The sequence below is a fragment of the Nannospalax galili genome, unplaced genomic scaffold (genome assembly GCF_000622305.1).
Source record: "Nannospalax galili isolate Female #2095 unplaced genomic scaffold, S.galili_v1.0 scaffold389, whole genome shotgun sequence".
NCBI classification, from domain to species: Eukaryota; Metazoa; Chordata; class Mammalia; order Rodentia; family Spalacidae; genus Nannospalax; species Nannospalax galili.
In genome coordinates, this window is record NW_008360310.1 from 1,981,917 (window position 1) to 1,988,091 (window position 6,175).

At 47.0% G+C, this 6,175-nt stretch overlaps 2 pseudogenes; one reads left to right on the forward strand and one right to left on the reverse strand.

The window, feature by feature from the left end:
* Window positions 1-778: 778 nt before the first annotated feature.
* On the forward strand, window positions 779-1,731 carry LOC103727012 (annotated as a pseudogene).
* Window positions 1,732-3,958: 2,227 nt separating this feature from the next.
* LOC103727014 lies at window positions 3,959-5,531 on the reverse strand (annotated as a pseudogene).
* Between the last annotated feature and the right edge of the window lie 644 nt (window positions 5,532-6,175).

Genomic DNA, 6,175 nt, shown 5'->3' on the forward strand with positions numbered 1-6,175 from the left:
GCGTATGGTTTTTAGTTACTGATCTAGGTGGGGCTTTTTAAATTAATAATTTCATTTTAGTATCATCACTTGAGTTTGCTTTGATTTGTTTGTTAACCCTCAATGAAGCAGTAGTATATTTTTGTGAGTGTGTTGTCTTGTGTCTGTCTTGGAATTTGCTAAATAGCTGAGAAGACCCTTGAGCTTCTGATGCTAGTACCTCCACTTCCTAAGCGCTGAGAGTATGTGCTTGGGATAGAACCCAGGGCTTTATGCCTGCTAGGCAAGCACCCTACCAACTGAGTTACATCCCCAGCTGCATACAGGTGGTTTCTGCCCCCACCCCTTTTTTGTATTATTTTTAGTAAAAATAACTTATAGCAAACATTTAAGAAAAACACTGGCTACAAGATAGACACAGCTTTCCACAGTGGACTCATAAAACAAATGCTTTTACTAGCCTCATTTTACACATGAAGAAAGTGAGGCAAATGTTACTTTTCCCTTGCTGTGATGGAAACACCATGCCAAGGAGACTTGTAAAAGGAAGAGTTTATTTAGTTTAAGGTTCCAAAGGGGCAAGAGTCCATCATGGCAGGAGGCATGGCAGCAGCGGTGGCTAAAGTAGGAGCAGAAGCTGAGTTCTCACATCTTCAAGTAGTCACAGGAGGTACAGAGTGACTGTAGATCTGACAAAGCTTAAGAACTCTGGGTGAGTCAGCATTGGCGGCGGCTGCCGTGGCAGACCCTGTCCAGCACCAAGTGGCTGGTCATCATTACTCCACACTTTGGAGCAGGCATGTGTCCTTCTCCCTCCTCCCCAGGTTCTGCCTTAGATCCTCGTCTTAGTGACATGAATATCGCGTCCTTAGATAAAGACCTGGAAGAGCCGGGCAGCCGTGACCTTGGCCTGACAGGTCGCTGGCAGGCTCAGCACCTGTCACCATCCCAGGCTCCCTGCCCCCCTTAGCCATCCCTGTACTCGTCCTTGTCCCTGTCCACCTCCCCATTCAGCTCGCTCTCCCAGTCCCAGTCAGGGCCACTCGTCTCCTTGGCCATGATGCCCCCCACCCCACCCCCAGCAGCCACCACCCCTCTGGTTGGAGCCGGCTACACTGGGCTCAGCAGCCTAGTCTTACACCTCTTTAGTTTGACCAGCGTCTTTGGGAGCATCTGGGACTTTGTTTCTGGCAGCTTCTTTCCTAGCCCATACCCCATTCTGAACTCTGGCTTCCTCAAATACAAGTCCAAACAGTGCCGAACTGGCACGAGTCAGGTGGCAGCTAGATAAGGCCAAGAGGAAGATCAGGCAGTGGGAAGAGTCTTGGCAGCAAGTGAAGCAGGCCTGTGACGCCTGGCAGAGAGAGGCCGGGAGACAAAGGAGCGAGCTCCTGTGGCAGACAGTGACCCGCAGCTGACCCTGCAGAAGGAGGAGGTAGAGGCCCAGGTCAAGCAGCTGCAGTAAGAAGTTGAGGGCCTGGGCTTGTCCTCACTGCCCAGGCTGCAGAGCTTGGGGGATATCAGCGATATCATACCTCTCTCCAAGTTGCGTTCTTTGCAAAGCCAACTATACCTGGACCTGGAGGTGGTGGATGGGGTGACCTTCCAACTCTGTGCTAAGCAGTGTGTGGCCTGCTAGGAGCTGGCCCACGGCACTGTCCTGAGGCCCTGTGAGCACCATGTCAGATGTGAGCCATGCACAGGCAGTGCTCCGAGTGCCCCTACTGCAAGGACCAGCCCCTCTTGTGGTGACCAGAGCCAGGCTCTACTCCCTCCCTGGTGAGCAGCGCAGAGGCCACGGTGTACCATGTGCCAGTAGTTTCATAACTGCCTCCAGTGCCACCCATGTTAGAACGTCAGAATGTGAAGTCATGTGACTGTCCACCCTACCAGTGTTTTGTATTATTTTTCTTACCCACCGTGTCCCACTAATGGTGTCAAGGTATTCTCAAAAACCTTAAAAGCACCACCAAACCCACTACCTGTTCCTTGGGCATGTGGTTGGTACCCCAGTCCTGACACTGCTATGGACAGGCCAGTGGGAGGGTGGGCCTCGTCAAAGCACTTTGTAAATCAAGGAATTAGATGTCATAAATTATATAAGCTACTTTCTAGGTTCATGTTTTTTTAATATGCAATAACATTAAGCTTTGTAAGTGTACTGTGAACTTGAAGTTTCTTACGAGTTTGTTAACTCATAGTAATGGTAACTACATTAGATTTCATGTTCTGAAACTACTTAAGAAATGAACATTCATTTAGTACTGAGGAAGACCTAGGATTTTTACATTCTAAAATTAAGAGCAAACAAATAGTATTTATAAACGGAGTGGTTATTGAAAGACATATATACATTTAGATGTTTTTAATTTTATGAAAGGAACTTATTTTCCTCAACATGTGCAGGCACACATGTAGTTGAAGTTTTATGTTACAGTATTATAGAGTGATAACAAGAGCTCTATCATGCACTATGTGATCTGTGGATACTTTTTTTAAAAAATTGTATTTTATGCGTATGAGTGTATTGTCTGCACATTTGTGAGTGCACCCATGTTGTGCAATGCCACGAAGGTCAGAAGAAGGCTTCAGATTCCCCTGGAACTGGAGTTAAGGATGGTTTGTAGCCACCATGTGGGTGCTGGGAATCGAACCCAGGTCCTCTGCAAGAGCAGTCAGTGCTCTTAACCACTGAGCCATCTCTCCAGCCCCAGTGGCCACTTCTAAATGTCTATGCCTTGCAAAAGAAGTGAAGAAATTCGTTCGTTTGGTTTTGTTTTCTCCGTTGAAAGACAATTTCATGCTAATGAAAAGTGCAGCTGAAGGCTCAGACATCAGAAGATTCCAAGGTCAACTCGGGAAGGAGCTGTGTTCTGATGTCTGTAATGGCAACGGTGCTTTGTAACCTCTGAGTCTCCTGGGGCATTATGGCTTGTGCTAAATGAGGGGGCTGTGAACCCAAGACTTCCAATCTGCTGCACCTGTGACCACCCTCGCCTCTAGCTGATCCAGAGCTGCCCAATGGCATTGTACAAGTCCAGGCGACAGTTTTAACCGACTTTTGGTACCTGAGCTGTATGTGCAGTTATCAGAATTCATACATGTGACCATCATGGCACCTCAATGGTCTGACTATCCCAGCCCTGCTTCAGTATCCCATCAACTCCTGAGGCAATGGCAGGGCCCCCAACAGCTTGGCCTTGGGCCTATGGCACAAATTCTGTCAAGAATGTATATAGAGTTATGCACGTGAGCCCTCTCTGGCTGGAACTGTCCCTGGAAATCTAGGGAAGAGACATCTGTTCAGGAAGACCCTGCCCTGTGTGGCAGACTTGGGCAGGGCAGGTGCCCCACCTGCAGGCTCTGCCCAGGTCTAGAAGTGGCATGTTCTTCTCCCCTATGGCTTTGCCAAAGACTTTTAAGAGCATTTTTTAAGTGCAACATGACTAAGAAAACATTTTTATTAGTGACCAAATTAGAATGCATTTAATATAGTAGATTTAAAAGCAATTTTAATATAAAACAATTGATGGAAAACCTCTATCACTTTTAAAGAAAGCGGATCCTTGACATTCTGCAGCTAGCCCACCACTTAAGGTAACTATTGACCTTGTTTGAGTGACAATTTTTTTTTGTAGAAATGTGCCGTTTTATTACAAAGTCTCACAAAAATGAAAGTATCTCAAAAAGGAAGCTAGACTAATAACCTCTGCCTGCAGAATTGGGGGGAGATGGGGCAGTGAGAGTTTCTCAGCTCACCTGAGACCAGTGGGAAGGTATAAACAAAACCAGTCTAAAAAATGGCTGTTACCTAAGCCTGAAAAGAACAAGGGTCCCAGAAGACCCAACCCCCTCTTCTAGAAAGCTTAATGAGGGCATCTTTCCTAAGCAGGCACTTGGCATTCAGGATTTTTGTCTTACAGTTGTACTCAAGACCTGTACCCTGTATGGTTCAGAACTAAGAGATGGGGACGGACAGGCAGGGCAGCTGCTGGAAGACTCCCCCGACCCCCTTGCCCTGGGCTCTGGTCCCTGGTTCCTATCTAGTCCCTGGGGACATTATATTTAATATATTTTTATATAAATACACAGAGGAATAGAAAATATAAAATCTGAGGGATTGGGGAAAAGTGAGACACTTTGTGCAGATCTTGCTCAGTACAACTTGACCTCCTCTTTGATCCTTTGGCTTCTGGCTTCTTCTCTTTGGTTTTCTCCTCTTCTGTAACTTCTTTCTTCTCTTCTGGATCTTTTTCTTTTTTGTCTTCTGTTTTGACTCTTTTGGCTTTTTTGAAATTAGAAGAATTCTTTCGACCACCTTCTCCTTCCTTATCTGAATCAGAGAATTCTTCTTCACAGGCAATTTGTTTATCAGAAGAGCAGATAGAAATGCATTTGTCGGGGGGGGGTCTTCTTCGTCCTCATCACCACTCTCCTCTGGGATGGCACCCTCAGGTATTGCCTGCATTTGAACCCTGGGTGCATGGGGCAGCATTCTCAAGTTCTCAAAGACCCGCTGTACTCATTACTGTCCTGGTTAGGCATATTGGAAGGACTGTTGTGAAGCTTGAAATCTGGTCCAAAGTATTCAAAGTAGTCATCGTATGGCAGCTCATTAGGGATCTCTGTGTCCAGCACCGGGCAACATTGAGAATGGTGTAACCACTCCTCCCAGCATCAGCATAGGCAAGTTGAAGCTCTTGACAAATTCCACACACTTAGCATGCCCTTTGATGGTCAGATTGAAGCAACTTAACCGATCCCCAGACAGGGAATCTGAGCCACATTGTAAGACCACTGCACTAGGCTGGAACTTCTCCATTTCTTTGGACATGACCGGCTTGAAAGTGGCCTCATAGAACTTGTCATCAATCCCATCGGTTGACAGCATAATACTTGCCTTTGCCAGCCCCAATATCCCATAGGTCGCCAGTTCCTGGGAAGTACTCTCCATATTTATGAAAGGACACAGTCATGACCCAGTCTGTGGTATAGAAGGCCTCTTCCATGCTGTCACCATGATGAATATCGATGTTAATATACAGCACCCTTTGGTGATACTTTAGCAATTCCAGGATGGCCAAGATGATATCATTGACGTAACAGAAGCCAGATGCTTCAGACTTCTTTGCATGATGTAGGCCTCCAGCCCAATTCACAGCAATGTCTGTCTGCTGCTTATTAAGTTTCACAGCACTTGCCACAGAGCCAGCAGTAGATAACTGGCAAAACTCAAACAGGCCATCAAATACGGGATGGCCACCAACGTTGAATTTCTGCATCTGCTTGCTGTACTCAGACATGTTATCTGGACGAGTGGATTGCAAGAATTTAATGTAGTCATCACTGTGGTACTTGGTCATCTCCTCAGCATTGGCTTTGTGAGGGCGATAGTTTTCCATTTTTTGGTAGAGACCACAGTTGAGCAGCAAGTTGTGAGTCATTCGAATTCGGTGAGACTTCACTGGGTGGCCTTGTCCATAATAGTAATTCCCAACATCCCCATCATAGTAGTTACAGACTGTCCTCTGGGTGCCCTGAGTCTGTGCCATCTTGCTTACTGCCCGGCCCTCCCATCTGTCTGTCCGGCCTCCCACCCACGACTCGGAAAGACATCGGACCCGGGGAGGAGGGGCCAGCCCAGACTCCCCACCCCTTGCCTCTCGGCTGGTCTATAACCACGCTGGAGTGGGTACCACTCCAGCCAATCAGCACACAAGGGGGCCGGCCCAGAACTGGGGGTTTGGGGGGGCGAAGGGCTGCCCCCCGACTATTTTGTTTTTAATTATAGTGCTAATGATTTCTTAGCTCAGTACCTAGATCGTGTATATTTTGGGCTACTGTTACAAGGTTTGTTTATTTTTATTCGTATTCATGCACTTTCTTCCTATGTCAGGCCTTTGGTCTCTATGGTGACTGGACTCTGTGACTGATATCTCATCTGGACATTTTCAATTTGTAACAGTTACAAGCAGTAAGCCTTAAATTGTAAGCTACTCTAGTCACACTCCTCCTGAGGAGCGTGACCAGAGCTCTAGAGCTCTAGGGCTAACATTTCAGGCTGGAGTGGTGTCAGTTACCGGGCTATTGGGCATCAGCTGGGAGAAGCAGGAGGTAATGCCCACTTCTTCCCATGAAGGGAGCTTTGCTGAGCACCTGCTCTTCTAGGACTAGGCTGGGCTCTTGAGGATAGGTG